The following is a 16064-nucleotide window of genomic DNA, read 5'->3' as shown; positions in this document are numbered from 1 at the left end:
CCTGTTTAAAATTATATGCATAAAACATAATTTTACTTTGCCATCTATTAGATAATGTAAGAAATCTTGGGCAGTGTAGAAAGGTAGGGAATCTAAATCCATTTTTTATAATTGTGTTATATATCCTTTCTTTACTGAAAACAGGATTTTTCAATCCTGGTTGTATTAGAATCACCTAACATCTTTTAAAATAAATACTTATATCTGGACATGTCTTCCCTTCTCTGGCTCCCCCAGTCCCTGCCTTAAAGTGACTGTCTGGGGTGGAGATCACAAATTAAAGCTCTCTCCATGTGATAGCTTAGTTGGTAAAGAATCCACCTGCAATGCAGGAAACCCTGGTTCAATTCCTGGGTTGGGAAGATCCCCTGGAGAAGGGATAGGCTACCCATTCCAGTATTCCTGGGCTTCTCTTGTGGCTCCGCTGGTAAAGAATCCTCCTGCAACGCTGGAGACCTGGGTTCGATCCCTGGGTGGGGAAGATCCCCTGGAGAAGGAAAGGCTACCCACTCCAAGTATTCTGGCCTGGTGAATTCTGGCCTGGGTTGCAAAGAATTGGACACAACTGAATGACTTTCACTTTTCAATGTGATTCTAATGTGCAGGCAGGTTGAAAATCACTAGAACAGATTCTCCAAAAAGTGACTATGTCAGCTTTATTTACCACACATCTCTGTTGATCACTGTTCAGACAAGTGATAAAAACTAAGACATATTGTTGCTCTCAAGGGACTTATCATATAGAGCTCTGTTGTCCAATATGAGAGTCTCCAGCCACATGTGGCTATTCAAATTTATGTTTAAGTTAAAGTTGAATTAATTAAAATTTACCCCCTCAATCATACTAACCACATTTCAAGTGCTCAACAGCCACATGTGACTAGTGGCTACCATACTGAATAGATTTATAACAGTTCCATCCCTATAAAAATGGGCTTCCCTTGTGGTTCAGCTGGTAAAGAATCCACCTGTAATACGGAAGACCTGGGTTCGATCCCTAGGTTGGGAAGATCCCCTGGAGAAGGGAAAGGCTACCCACTCCAGTCAGTACTCTGGCCTGGAGAATTCCATGGACTGTATAGTCCATGGGGTTGAAAAGAGTCAGACACAACTGAGCGACTTTCTTTTACTTTTAATTGGGTGGTACAAACCTAGATATTGTATCATTAGAAGAAACAAAAAAATAGACATTAATTAAACAATTGTGGGATGGACAGAACTACTTGTATATATAGCATGCTGTACACTGCACCAAAATTATCTTCACTATCTTTTATATTTTATATAAAGGTAGTATGTTAAACTCTTTTGCACCAGAATTATTTTGTCACTCTACTGTTTTTATATAAATGTCTATGGCTATGCTAGGGACTTCCCCAGTGGCTCAGCAGTAAAGAACCTGCCTGCAATTCAGGAGACACAGGAGATGGGGGTTCAATCCCTGGGTCAGGAAGATCCCCTGAAGGAGGAAACGGCAACTCACTCCAGTATTCTTGCTTGAAAAACCCCATGGACAGAAGAGTCTGGTGGGCTACAGGCCATGGGATTGAAAAGGGTTGGACATGACTGAAGCAGCAGAGCACATGGCTATGCTAATTTGTATGTTTCTTTGCCTAGATCAAAGCACTGTCAAATCGCCTCACATATACCAAAACCGATTACTACATGCCTTTAAAAAACATTTTAAATAACTTTAGATACACAGAAGAATTGCAAAGATAATACAGAAAGTTCCTGTATACTCTTTACCCAGCTTTCTCACAGGTTAGCTTACATAACTCTAGTTTATCAAAACTTTTCACCAGTTTTTCCACTAAAGACTCTTTCCTGTTCCAGGATCCAATCCAATGCACCAGGCTGCATTTATTCATTATTTCTCCTATCTGTGACTGTTTTAGTTTTTCCTTTTTATCTTTTGTTTTGTTTTTCCATGACCTTGACACTTTGGAAAAGTGCTGGTCAGATATTTTTGTAGACTGATTCTCTGTTTGATATTCTCTCATTAGATAGGGAATACAGATCTGAGGAAAGAACACCACAGAGTCAAGTACTCTTCTCATATAACAAATCACTATATCAGCCTGACTTACTTACTGGTTAATAAGGTTAGTGCAGTTAACTTGATTGTTGAGTTTTTGTTCACTGCATGTTTTTCCTCTGTAAAATTCATTTTCCCCCTTTCTATACTTCATTCATTAGAAAGCAAGTTACTAAATCTATATCTGACCCAAGAGGAGAGGGATTAAACTCCACCTCCTGGAAAGATATCAGGAAATCGTGGAAACATGTTAAGACCACAATAGTGATTAATAAATGTCATAGGAAAGATACACCAAGGCTATATAAATATCCTGTTTCTCTGTAAAGTTCTTCCCACTAACATTGACATTCATCTGTGGACCATGCCTGTTACCATTATTACTAACATGATCAGATGGCCATTTTCTATTTCCCTCATCCTTTCTACATTTATTATTTGGAATTATTCTCTAAGGAAGTAAGGAAAGTAAGTCTGTTTTCCTCTTCTTGTTTACTTATTCAATAATTATATCAGTACAAACTTAAGAGACACTGATTTTATTTCTTAGCTTATAATTCAATACCATTCATTTTGTTGTTCAAATTTGTTCCAGGTTTAGTCACTGGAAGCTCTTATAGATTAGCTTTGAGCTTCCCCAATGGCTCAGGGGTAAAGAAACCTCCTGCAATGCAGGAGCCACAGGAGATACAGCTTCGATCTTTGGGTAGGGAAGATCTCCTGGAGAAGCCCATGGCAGCCGACTCCAGTATTCTTGCCTGAAGAATAAACAGTGAGGGGAGAAGGCATATTTTCCTTATTCTTGGTCTTGGAAGAAAGATACAAACTCTTACCATTCAACGTAACATAGGCAGTAGGTCTAGTTTTGTTTTGGGCTTTTATTTTTTTTTTGGCAGGGGTTGTTGTCTTTTGCATTTTTTGGTAGATGCCCTTTACTAGGTTAGGAAATTCCTTTATATTCCTAGTTTACTAAGTGTTTTTATCAAGAAAGATGTAGAAATTTATTAAATTCTGTTTTTTATACCATCTATTGAAATGACCATTTGGTGTTCCTCATACAACCTATGAATGCATCAAATTATGTTAATTGGTTATAAAATGTGAAACTAGCCTTGTATTTCTGGGATGAATCTCACTCAGTCATGATAGATTATGTTTTTTATCCAATGATAAATGCAACTTGATCATAGTTTACTGAGGAATTTTGGTCTGTGGTCATATAAGATATTGTTCTTCTTTCTTTGGCTTTAAGACTGGAATAATGATGGTCTTTTAAATTCATGGCTGCAGTCATCATCTGCAGTGATTATCACTGCAGATGGTGACTGCAGCCATGACATTAAAAAGATGCTCACTCCTTAGAAGAAAAGCTATGACCAACCTACACAGCATGTTAAAAAGCAGAGACATGACTTTACCAACAAAGGTCCATCCAGTCAAAGCTATGGTTTTTCCAGTAGTCATGTATAGATGTGAGAGTTGGACCATAAAGAAAGCTGAGCACTGAAGAATTGATGCTTTTGAACTGTGGTGTTGGAGAAAACTCTTGAGAGTCCCTTGGACTGCAAGGAGATCCAACCAGCCCATCCTAAAGGAAATCAGTCCTGAATATTCATTGGAAGGTGATGCTTGAAACTGAAACTCCAATAATTTGGCCACCTGATGCAAAGAGCTGACTCACTGAAAAAGACCCTGATGTTGGGAAAGATTGAAGGCAGGAGGAGAAGGGGATGACAGAGGATGAGATGGTTGGATGGCATCACCAACTCAACGGACATGATCTTGAGTGGACTCAGGGAGTTGGTGATGGACAGGGAGGCCTGGAATGCTGTAGTCCATGGGGTAGAAGAGAGTCGGACATGACTGAGCAGCTGAACTGAACTGAATGCTGGCCTTGTAGAATGAATTATTAAGTGAGCCCCGTCTATTTTCTGGAAGAAAATTTGAGGAATTGTCATTATTTATTCATTATTATTAAAATACCTAGGAGCCTGATCTGTGGCTGTATAATAAGACTATGTTTAATTTGTAAGAAATTGCCAAACTGTCTCTTGAAGTAGCTGTATCATGTTATATTTCCACAAACAATGAGAATTCTTGTTGTTACTCACCCTTGCCAGCAATTATTATTATCAGGGTTTTTAAAACATTTTACCCATTGGAATACACATGTAATGGCATCTTGTTTTAATGTGAAATTCCCCAATGACAAATATGCTTATTTGCATTTGTGTATTTTCTTCAGTGATGTTTCTGTCAAAATAATTTGCCCTGTTTTAACTGGATTCTTTGTTTTTCTCTTGTTGAGAGTTCAAAATATTTTAAAATTTGCCTTGAGATTGCCTTTTGGGTTCATGGGTTATTTAGAAATGTATTAATTTCCAAATATTTGGAAAATTTCCAGCTTTCTCTTATTAATTTCTAATATAATTCTATAATGATCTGAGGACATAGTTGGTACCATGTCTGTTCTTTTAAATTTGTTAAAGTTCATTTGTGACCCAGCATATAGTTTATGTTAGTGAATATTCCATGGGCACTTAAGAAGAATGTGTATTCTGAAGTTCTCTGGTGGAGTGATAAATGTCAACCATGTCAAGTTGATTGATAGCATTGCTCAGATCATTTATATCCCTACTGATTTTTTTTTTTTTTGCCTAGTTGTTCTATCAGTAACTATAAAGGAGGGTTGGAGTCACCTGTGATAATTGCAGATGTGTCTGTCTGTCCTCTCAGCTTTTTGCCTCATGTATTCTGAAGCTCTCCTATTAGGTATGCATACCTTTAGACTGTTAGGTCCATTTGCAGAACTTACCACTTTATCATTATGTAATGTTCTACTTTATTTCTGACAATATTCTTTTTCTGAAGTCTACTTTGACTGAATTTAACGTAGCTTAGTCCAGCTTTGGCTTTTTTATGGAGGAGACAGGACATAATAATTGGTACAGGTATCTTCTGCTTTATACACTTCCCTTTCCTGAAAGACCTCCATCAGTACCTATTTTCGCTAACTGAAAAAAATTTGAAGAGGGTTTTCGCTCTTATGAAAACAGACAAAAATCAAAGTGGGAGAGGAAAGAGATGAGAGGCAAGATAGGGTAGCAGACTGTGTGTGTATGCTTTGTCGCTCAGTCATGTCCTCTTTGGGACCCTATGTACTGTAGCCCGCCAGGCTCCTCTACCCATAGGGATTCTTCAGGCAAGAATACTGGAATAGGTTGTCATGCCCTCTTCCAGGGGATCTTCCCAATCGAGGAACAGAACCCAGGTCTTCTGCATTGCAAATGGATTCTTTACCGTCTGAGCCCCCAGGGAGGGGCATGAATACTGGAGTGGGTAGCCTATCCCTTCTCCAAGGGATCTTCCCAACCTAGGAATCAAATTCGGGTCTCCTGCATTGCAGGTGAATTCTTTACCAGCTGAGCTATCAGGGAAGCCCTGGTAGGAAGCAAATTAGGAGATACAAACAACTATGCATAAAATAAACAAGCAACAAGACTATATAGCAGAGTACAGGGAAGTACAGCCATTATTTTGTAATAACTTACAAATGGAGTATTGTGTATAAAAAAATATTGAATCACTATGTTGTACATCCAAAACTAACATAATATTGCAAACCAACTACAATAAACAATACGTAGTGTTCAGTATTATTTTGCGGCAAGGAGGTAGGGCACCCCCAGCGGCCAGTGGCACCACGAAACTCCTTCCCTAGGAACCACATTCGGGATCCCAGCATGAAGCCACCATTGCTTTGCACTATATGAGCATCTGTGCTTTATCTTGATTTATTTTTTGCATCTGTTAGCAAGATGTGTCTTAAGATAAACGATTCTTTGCTTTAAGGCATTTTTGCTTAGGAAAGGTTTCATAGAATACTCTACTTTTGGATAGTGGGGGGACCTGTATATGCTTTTATTTTAACCTATGTCTTTATATTTGAAGTGAGTTTCCCATAGACAACATAAAACTGAGTCTTCTTTCTAAATCCAATCTAACAATCTGTCTTTTACTGATGCATTTAGACATTTAAAGTGATTATCATTATAGTTGGCTTAAAATCTACTATCTTGCTAGCCATTTTCTATTTGTTCAATTTGGCCCTTCCTGCTTTTTTGTTCACTTTCTGCATTTTCTGAATGACTAAGCATTTTAAGCATATTAAAAAAAAACAGAGACATCATCTTACTGACAAAGGTCTGTATAGTCAAAGCTATGGTTTTTCCAGTAGTCATATATGGATGTGAGAGTTGGACTATAAAGAAGGCTGAGTGCCAAAGAACTCATGCTCTTGAATTGTGGTGTTGGAGAAGACTCTAGAGTCCCTTGGACAACAAGGAGATCAAACCTGTCAAACCTAAAGAAAACCAACCTTGAATATTCATTGGATGGACTGATGCTAAAGCTGAAGCTCCAATACTTTGGCCACCTGATGCAAAGAGCTGACTCACTGGGAAAAAAAAAAATCCCCATGCTCGGAAAGACTGAAGGCAGGATGAAGGTGACGACAGAGATGGTTGGATGGCGTCGCCGACTCAACAGACATGAGTTTGAGCAAACTCCAGGAGATGGGGAACACAGGGAAGTTTGGTGTGCTGCAGTCCATAGAGTCGCAAAGTCAGACACAACTGAGTGACTGAACAACAAAGAGTTTCAATGATCTATTTTATCTCGTACAATTATTTACTATTTATGCCTCTTTTTTCAGTGACTAATAATCAATTTATTAAAATAGTTGATTTAAGCAACACAATGGTGATCTCCTCTACTCTTGGCTCAACAATAATAGAAGTAATTTGCTTAACTTTTTCAGAAGGATTGTCCAAGTGATTGAGTCACTTAAGAATCTTCTGGAAATGCTGTCAAGTCTTAGAACCTTCACCACAAAGAGCATTTCTCACAGTGATTGTCAGTCCTGGTAGACATCCGAACCAGCCTTTCCACTGTAAGGTTCTTTTCCTTTGAGCCTCTGATCAAGTTAGTACACATCTTCCCCAAGGATTTTATATGGTGGACGGTTAGGGTAAATCTTCAGTGAACCATCACTTCTGGGTCCACAAGTGTCATTCCATGGCATTCCAAATCCGTGCCATGTGGCAGCAGCATAACTTCCTGACTGACTTCCTTCCTCAGCAAGAAGAAACCATGGAGAGTCAGTGTCTTCCTCATAGAGGCTTGATACCTTTTTGAATATTTAACTTTGTAAGGGTTAATGAATTTTCCTTCAAATAATATTATACCACTTCATATACAACATAACAGTGCATTCCCAAGTCCTTCCACTCCTTGTGCCACAGTTCTCATACATTTCATTTTTATTTATGGAATACCTTGGTACAAGTTTTGCTTTAAATACTTAGCTTTTAGAACAAGTACAAATTAACAAAATATTCCATTTTAGCTTCATTCTTTATTCTCTGTATAAATTCAAGTTGCTGGTATCACATTTCTTCTACTTGAAAAACTTCAACACTTCTTGCACAGTAGATCTGTGGTAATGATTTACACCAATTTTTGTTTTTCTGAGAAAGGCTTTGCTTCTACTTCCAATTTTTTAAAATTATTATTTATTTATGACTGTGCTGGGTCTTCATTGCTGCGCCTGGGCCTTCTCTAGTTGCGGTAATCAGGGTCTACTCTTCACTTTGATGCACAGGCTTCTCACTGCAGTGGCTTCTCTTGTTGTGGGGCACAGCATCCAGAGCAGTTTCAGTAGCTGTGGCACGCGGGCTCAGTTGCTCTGCAGCATATGGGATCTTCCCGGACCAAGGATTGAATCCATGTCCCATACATAGGCAAGTGGATTCTTAACCACCGGACCACCAGGGAAGTCCCCTGCTTCATAATTGAAAGATATTTTTTATTAGATACATCAGACTTTTTTCCTTTTCAGAACTTTACAGACATCATTCTATTGCCTTCTTATTTACATGATTTCCAATGAGAAGTCTGTTGTAATTCTCTTCCTTGTTCATCAATGTAACATCATTTTTCCCTCAGTCTGCCTTCAAAGTTTTTTTCTATGTTTTCACCTTTCAGGATTTAGAGCATGATGTTCACAGGTGTTGGGTTTTTAAAAAATTCTTATTCATATTTCTTCAAATATTTTTTCTGCCCTCTACTCTTTTTGTTCTCCTGAACGTTAAAGTAAGTGAAAGTGTTAGTCACTCAACAGTATCAGACTATTTGCGACCCCATGAACTGTAGCCTGCCAGGCTCCTCTGTCCATGGGATTCTTCAGGCAAGAATACTGGAGTGGGCTGCCATTCCCTTCTCCAGGGGATCTTACTGACCCAGTGATTGAACCCAGGTCTCTCGCATTGTGGGCAGATTCTTTACCATCTGAGCTCCTGGAGTTTCAGTTATGCCTATGTTAGATCATTTGGTGTTGTCTTTTAGCCATTGGATGCTCTGTTCTCTTTTGTATCATTCTTTTTTTTTCTCTTTGTGTTTCACTTTGGGTAATTTCTATTGATCTAGCTCTATTTTCAAGTTCATTGGCTCTTTTCCCAGCTATCTTAAATCTACTGGCAAAATCACTGAAAGCATTCTTCATCTCTGCTACTGAATTATTCTTTTCTAGGATTTTCATTTTTATAGTTTCCATGTCTCTGCTCAAAGTATCTACTTAACCAGGTATGTTGTCTCCCTTTTCAATTATAGCCTTTACCATATTAACCACAACTATTTTAAATCCCTATTGGATAGGTCCAACATATGGGTCATATCTAAGTCTGGCTTTATTGACTCCATTGTCATTTTAAACTGTGTTTTTTCTTCCCTCTTTGTATGCCTAAATTTTTTTTTGTTTAAAGTTGGATGTATTGTACAAGACAAAATATCTGTTGAGATACATAGTTGTTATACTTGGAGATGGGCACACATTTCCCTCTGTTGGGCTGTTAGTATAGGGGTTCATGCCCATCAAGCCACGAATTGGGCTGGGTTTGAAGCTTGCCTCCTCCTTGGCTCTGGGTCTTCTACTTGGCTAAGGTTTTTTTTTTTTTTTTTTCCCCCTTTTTGCAAAAGACAGATTCTGTCTCCTACAGCTCTCCCAGTTGTATTCCACTCTTAATTTTATTTGAGAATAATAGGGGGAGTGGTGAAAGGAGATGTTCTTATTAAGCCTCAGATTTAGGCAAGCATTATGAATGTGGGTCTCAGGTCTGTGACATTCTTAAGTATTCCTGTTCCTTCTCCAGGGGTAATACTGGGTCTACATGGTCTCAGCTATCCCCCAGATGCCTTAGTCCATACTTTTGTTTCCTTTTCCCTGTATAGTAAGGCTTTTGTTCCTCTTAGATGATACAGAAGGTGAATCTGCAGTGTTGGCAGTGGCTTCTGATCCCTCTCCTGTTCCAGCCATATCACAGGGGAAGTTTTCCTAGGCCTCTCCTCAATCTGCCCTGGGAGCTCCTAGAGGAAAATTCTTCTGACTGTGACCCCATACACACACGAATGTCTGCAGCCCCAGTGGCTTCACCCTCCCACCCAGGCTTTAGAAATTCATTAAAAATTTCTAGCTGAATCTTCTCTTTGGCTTATATGAATCTGGCAACATCTTTCTTTGCAAGCACTTGTCTCTCCTCATATTTCAGGGTAGTTGTTCACCCTGAAATCTCAATTCTTTCATGCGTTCAAATGTCATTAACTTCCACTTGTCAGGTTTTTTTTTTTCCTTGTTGTTTGTGTAGAAGTGATAGTCTTTTCAACACTCTTCATTTCCAAATTGAAGAAATAAGTCTTTTCTATAAAGAGGCAATTTGACCCATCCCACATATTGCTCATAAGACAGTGAACAGACAAAGGGCCTACAAGTTTTTAAAAGAAAAAAACCTAGTTTCCAGTTACTGCTGTGTAATTAATTAGCCAGGAGTGTGACTTCAAACAAGAAAAATGGACTGATAAGACTTATTAGACTCATCACTCCAAAAAGATCAAGTGGTATAACTATGTGAAAGTGATCTGAAAAGGATTTTAAAAAGACATGGGATAAATGCAAAGTATGAGCTTATATTTTATTCTTTAGTTGAAGGCTGTATGATAAAAACAAAATAGGTGTTTTATATCTGGGCACATAAAGATTTAGATCAATTCAGTCACATTTAATGAGCACCTCAGTCAGTTCAGTTCAGACGCTCAGTTGTGTCCGACTCTTTGGGACCCCATGAATCACAGCATGCCAGGCCTCCCTGTCCATCACCAACTCTTGGAGTTTACTCAAACTCATGTCCATCAAGTTGGTGATGCCATCCAGGCATCTCATCCTCTGTCATCCCCTTCTCCTCCTGCCCCCAAGCCCTCCCAGCATCAGGTCTTTTCCAGTGAGTCAACTCTTCGAGTGACGTGGCCAAAGTATTAGAGTTTCAGCTTCAGCATCAGTCCCTCCAATGAACACCCAGGACTGATCTCCTTTAGGATGGACTGGCTGGATCTCCTTGCAGTCCAAGGGACACTCAAGAGTCTTCTCCAACACCACAGTTCAAAAGCATCAATTTTTCGGCGCTCAGCTTTTTTCATAGTCCAACTCTCACATCCATACATGACCACTGGAAAAAAAACAGGCTTGACTAGAAAACGGACCTTTGTTGGCAAAGTACTGTCTCTGCTTTTTAATATGCTATCTAGGTTGGTCATAATGTTCCTTCCAAGGAGTAAGTGTCTTTTAATTTCATGGCTGCAATCACCATCTGCAGTGATTTTGGAGCCCCCCAAAATAAAGTCTGACACTGTTTCCACTGTTTCCCCATCTATTTCTCATGAAGTGATGGGACCAGATGTCATGATCTTAGTTTTCTGAATGTTGAGCTTTAAGCCAACTTTTTCACTCTCCTCTTTCACTTTCATCAAGAGGCTTTTTAGTTCCTCTTCACTTTCTGCCATAAGGGTGGTATCATCTGCATATCTGAGGTTATTGATATTTCTCCCGGCAATCTTGATTCCAGCTTGTGCTTCTTCCAGCCCAGCATTTCTCATGATGTACTCTGCATATAAGTTAAATAAGCAGGGTGACAATATACAGCCTTGACGTACTCCTTTTCCTATTTGGAACCAGTCTGTTGTTCCATGTCCAGTTCTTAACTGTTGCTTCCTGACCTGCATACAGGTTTCTCAACAGGCAGGTCAGGTGGTCTGGTATTCCTATCCCTTTCAGAATTTTCCATAGTTTATTGTGATCCACACAGTCAAAGGCTGTGGCATAGTCAATAAAGCAGAAATATATGTAAGGTAAGAGAAACCCAAGTAAGATGGTAGGTGTTTCGAGAGGGCATCAGGGGCCAGAAACACTGAAACCATAATCACAGAAAACTAGTCAATCTGATCACATGGACCACAGTCTTGTCTAACTCAATGAAACTAAGACATGCCATGTGGGGCCACCCAAGACGGACAGGTCATGGTGGAGAGGTCTGACAGAATGTGGTCCACTGGAGAAGGGAATGGCAAACCACTTCAGTATTCTTGCCTTGAGAACCCTATGAACAGTATGAAAAGGCAAAATGATAGGATACTGAAAATGAGCACCTACTACATGCCAAATTCTGTCCTAGTCATTTCTCTATCTGGGGAATGAAAAAGACATAATCTGTGCCCTTAAGGAGTTTTTAGTCCAGTGAAGCAGACTAATTATGTTTAATTTGACTCAACCATTTAATTATAAATATCTGAAACTAACATCTGTCCATTCTTAGAAGAAAACTAAGTAACAATATACAAATGTGAAAATAATTTTTTTACAATTAAATTAGTCCAGAATGAGTATACTGTTTTAAATTAGGGAAAAAATGACAAGTTATTTTCTCTCAAAATATCACCCTGATTAAAACTTCATTAAGTATATGAGAATCCTTCTTAAAACTAAAGAAATATTTTACTCTTTAAACAATTAATTTGTAATTCAGATATTGCAGTAGCATGCTTTAAAGAGTTAAAATTTGTCATCACCAGGAAAATTACACTAATAATACTTTATTTTTAAACAGAAATAACATTCTTATGTATTGCTTAGGTAGTTTCTTAAATGATTTACTCTTTTTTTCCATTAGGTCATTTATAATTGAGGGGTTCCTAAGCTGAACAGTTAGATGTAAAAACATGTGTTCAAAGTTGAGACAGAAATGGCAAATGGCCACATTCTTAAGATCATGTAATTGAATGAATTAGGGAATTCAATATCTCAGCAGATGACAAGTTCAAGGATGACCCTGTTTTAGCAAAAGCTAAGTTGGAACACATGAAACCATCTGATTTTGAGTTTTCATGTGAATCATTTTGGAGCACAAGGATTAATGAATGTATGAGAATGTGTGCTTGGATTAGAATGCATTCCTACAGAATGAGAATAAGAAATATGAGAAATATTAAACAGAAACAAATACAGCATTGTTAATTTCTTACGATGTGACTTCAGAGGTGGGTTACTTTCCCACAATGCACCTGCATGCAAAAGACAACTGTAAACAGTGTATGATTCTGTTCAGAGCCTGTTCACAAGCCACCATCAATTTGGCTCAGTCCTCTTTACACACTACTAGGTTTGTCTTCTGGAACTAATAAGATTAAAAATTCAAATCTGCTTATGCTTTGGGCTAAACAGTAGAATTATCTAAAAACAGATATATATATCAGTATCTATACATATACTGATACATAAAATTATGAATTGGAGGGCACATTTTGAGAGCATTTTTGATAGTTAAAAATGTTTGAAAGTAAATCAACTGTATAATTTAAAACTCAGTTGGTATATGGAAAAGTTCTGTCTTCAATTCATGTGAATTATTTCATTAAACATAACAAAAAGGACTCCCCTGGTGGTCCAGTGGTTAAGACTCCTAGCTTCCAATGCAGGGGGTGCAGGTTCGATCCCTGGTTGGGGAACTAAGATCCCACATGCCACGTAGTGCAGCCAAAAAAGTTAAAATAAGATAAAATAACAGACAATGAGCTAAATAGTTAATATAATTCATTCAGACCTTGCTCTGTTTATAACAAAGGCAAGTCAAAGGCCCGTGAGAATTGTGAACTTCTCAACAGTTCAGGGTCAATATGAACAAGGGTACCAGCTGTTCCATTAGATAATGTCTTGGATAAAGTCACTCTTGAATGAAAATTTTCACACTTTGTAATAATAAGGCATCATTACCGAAATGAAAAAAAAAAAAAATGACGACAAATATCTGAGATAGTCCAGAAATGAATTCTTTTCCATGACCAAATTCATTTTCTAAGCCAAGAAAGAAATAATTAGCATTTTGCCAAACTCCATGCTTTCGTGGTGGTTTAGAAATTAATAATACAGTGAGTACAATGAGAATACGTATTCAAAGTGAGAAAGCAGTTTACTGTGATCTTACTTCTCACTTTCAAGAGAAATAAAAATGAATGAACAGCTACTTTTAACTTTCAGAACTACTGAACAGTAACTCGAAAAATTAGGACATACGATGCACAAATGACACTGGAATTGTTTCTTATTCCTTCTTCTAAAAGTGTCATTCTTTCATCTTCCAAATAACAGTTGGGGATCTTAGTTTCCCAACCAGGGATTGAACCCTAGCCTCAGCAGTGAAAGCACTGAGTCCTAACCATTGGACCACCAGAGAATTACTTTGATAAACTTATGATGGTAGCTGCTCTTGAGGTTGCAATGAAATTTAAAGAAAATACTTTATTTGTGCTGCCAAAATATGCTTACCAGTTGAAATGGTTAGCTATATAAATGAGAGGTTGCTTTTAGATTTCATTTTTATATTGAAGGTTTTCTTTTTAGATAGCACAAAATCACTGAACAGTTTGCTAAATTTTCTTCATCCAAGTCATAACGATTTCTGGGAATTGAGCAGCAGTGTTGAAGATTTGCTTAATAGTAAATCATGTTCTTTATTGCAACTGTGGCTTTACAATGATTTGAGTTATGCCGGGATTCTGTTCTAGACAATTTGAAATCAAACAGGAGAATGTTAATTTCTTACAACCAAGACATCTCATACCACAATATGATACGCATGGCTGCTATACAGTAATAGCCGAGCAACATTTTTTAAGCTGAGAGCAGTTAGTGTTCTTTTTCAAGGCAGATGTTTTCCAGATTTGCTATTGTCACTCATTAAGAAAGTAAGAAGTCTGTGAGTTATGATAATGTGAGGTATGATATTGTGCATAAAATCTCATCCATAAAACACCACAGATTTTTCTCAGCTAATTCTTTCCTCTACTTGCTTTAATTGGTTCAGTGTGACTGTTGGTTTCCATTAGGCTAGAAATACTTATTTTGTCTGTGTGATAAAATGTAACCAAACAGAAAATAGGTAGGCGGTGAATATGCTGATAAAATGGAAAGAGGGTAGATATTTTAGTTAGCAGGCCTTATATATTCAAAAATTGTGCTGTTTTAAAGTAATTGTGAAAAAAATGATTTTGGGTATTTTATGAGACCTATTTAGCACATACTGAATTTGGGGAACAATGTGCATACTTTGGAGGAATTCAAAGCAATGTACAAATATTATTCAATGAATGTTTCCATGTAAGATAACAGAGGAGCTCTTACCATGCCTGTGGTTTACTGGAGTAAACACATTTCAAATAGTGACAATGAAGCCCTAAATGAAACAGAACAATGAAAACAGCAAAGGCTGGGTCTTTTTTTTCAATCCTATAAATTGAGTTTAATGCCTAAATTATCAGAAAAATACTGTGGTGATAATACCAAAGAGAGACTATAATTTTCAATCTAATGTATATCTTCTTAAAGCTATCTCCTTACCTAGAGTGATCTTAAAATGTGAAATAGGGCAGATGAGATATGTAATATCTTGGTTAAATAGCTACTGTTGATCTGATTGATATTACCATCCATTTTAAAAGTGTATTTATCATCTTTCTTTCATTTCTTCTAAATGTTTGAATAGAAATATCTTTATTTAAAAGTTGAGATTTTTTAATAACTTCTATTAAAAATATATATCTTTTTAAAAAGTTGATTGTCTTTATAGGGGTCATTAGTGGTGAGAGAGGTTTCTGTTTTCCCACAGAAGTGGCTCATGGTATCTGTGCGGGGCTCCCAGCTGGCCTGCTCCTCAGAACTGAATTTGCAAACCCACATTCCAGATTGCCTCAGTACTGCAACATGAGATGCCTTAAAGAAGTAAAAACATAAATAACTTAAGAGACGATCAGTGGAAATACAATGATGGCTTTTTCACAAAACTTCAAACAAGAAGCCTTTAAAAGGGACTACTTTTCTCAAACAACTCAAAAATGATGGCCAGATCCTTATACTCCTCATAACATTTGAATAACTTTATGCAAAGCACTGAACAAAATATTAAGCCTTCTAGTACAGAAGATTCATAATTCAGTAATGACACCCCCTGCACACAACTTACAGCAATAGCACTTTGGAATTCATATACCAAATACAAGCTCACAGACTCGGCTATGAGTATAAACTATATTGGCTCCAAGTTTAGCAATTCCAAGTGTGAATGTTATGCATGTCTCTTCTCTTTTCCCATTATACTAGAACCCTAAAAGTTATTTCCATCCAGGCAGTCAGCATGCAGATCCAATTTATTATTATTATAATGACACAAGAGGAGGGAGGACAATGGATCAAGAGGAAGGGACTTCACAAATGCAGAACCACCTCTCTGCACTGATGTCAATACCAAGGGAATTCTGAGGCTGACTGGGTATCCCAGATGTCATGGATGAGATTTTTACACAGACGAACTGCTGAGCTCTCAACTAGATTTTCAATGCCCTTCAATGATACTGCTTGACTAAACTGTACTCAGCCCTGATCTGAATCAAGTTTGTGGCAAGGGCTTGAGAATCCCATGTTGAAAGGGAAGTGCAGTCCTGCAGAAAGATGCTGGACTTCCTACCTTTTGATGACACTGTTTCTCTATAAAACAAATGATTCTGGCCTCAGGTAGATTAACTTTGTTGGTGCTGTGCCAAGTCTCATCAGTCATGTCTAACTCTTTGTAACCCTATGGACTGAAGCCTTCCA

Source organism: Cervus elaphus, chromosome 21, assembly GCF_910594005.1.
Source record: "Cervus elaphus chromosome 21, mCerEla1.1, whole genome shotgun sequence".
NCBI classification, from domain to species: Eukaryota; Metazoa; Chordata; class Mammalia; order Artiodactyla; family Cervidae; genus Cervus; species Cervus elaphus.
This window is presented reverse-complemented; position numbering follows the sequence as displayed.